The following is a 1,262-nucleotide window of genomic DNA, read 5'->3' on the forward strand; positions in this document are numbered from 1 at the left end:
GTAAGTGCTTCAAGTCCTCTTTACTTTTAGCAAGCAGGGTTGTGTCATCTGCATAAGGTAGGTTGTTAATGGGTCTTTTTCCAATCCTGATGCTGCGTTCTTCTTCATATAGTCCAGCTGGTCGGATTACTTGCTCAGCATACAGATTGAAAAAGTATGGTGAAAGGATATAACCCTGATGCACATCTTTCCTGTTTTAAACCACATAATGGATGTAATTAATGTCACCAAGTTATATATGTAAAAAATGCGGAAATGGCAAATGTTTTGTTATATATACTTACCAGAATAAAAAAGTGCAAAACCTTTGAAAAGTATAGCAGGAAGCTAGAACTTAGAAAAATAGACTCTAAACTGTATGTGTGTGTGAAAAACAGAGAGAGAATTGGTGATTAGAGATCCCAATTCAAAAAGGCAGGTTCCCTCTTTATCCTTTCCAAACAAAACCACATTTTGTATTGTCCCAATTCAAGTGTATCTCCTTTCCCACCTCTCAGTAAAAATCCAGAGCAGGCTGCACAACTGCCTTAGATGTTCATCAGTTGGCAACATTGAATCATATCTCCTAGGACAATGATTGCTCAGAAGTCAGCTTTTCACAATAGCCGTCCCCTTGGTAGGGAGACACTGCCACCCAGTGTTCGGATAAGGGAAACAACCAAGTAATGAGCTGTTTCTCTGACTCCTCATCTTCCTAGTGTGCAGGCAATATCTGTATTCATTGTCTAAGGTTGTTAAGGCTTCCATGGCTGTCAGTGTCTTCTGATGGGGAGTGGAGAGGCTTTTTATAGCAAGGGACGGGTGGCATAAAACGAAACTGGGCAGGCAGGCAGAGGTAGCGAGATGCAAACTAAGGTGAGGCCTAAAGGGAACTGCACTTCATGTGCAGCCACCATTCCTCCGTCAGCAAAGGCTTGACTGAACAGGTTTCAGTAGAGTTTCTAGACAAAAGTAGACTAGGAAGAAAGGCCTGATGATCTACTTCCGAAAATCAGCCAACGAAAACTATGCAGATCACAATGACCCGAACCAGTTGTACATGGGGACACCATGAGTTGGGGGCTGTTATGGATTGAATCCTGTCCCCCAAAAATATGTGTTGTAAATCTTAACCTCTATGCCTGTGGTTATAATCCCATTTGGGAATGAGTTTTCTTTGTTATGGTAATGAAACAGTATTAGTGTAGGATGTGTCTTAAATCAATCTCTTTTGAGATATAAAAAGAGATTAAACAAGCAAGCAAGAGAAGCAGAAACGGGGG

This window comes from Trichechus manatus, unplaced genomic scaffold (assembly GCF_000243295.1).
Source record: "Trichechus manatus latirostris isolate Lorelei unplaced genomic scaffold, TriManLat1.0 scaffold00027, whole genome shotgun sequence".
NCBI lineage: Eukaryota > Metazoa > Chordata > Mammalia > Sirenia > Trichechidae > Trichechus > Trichechus manatus.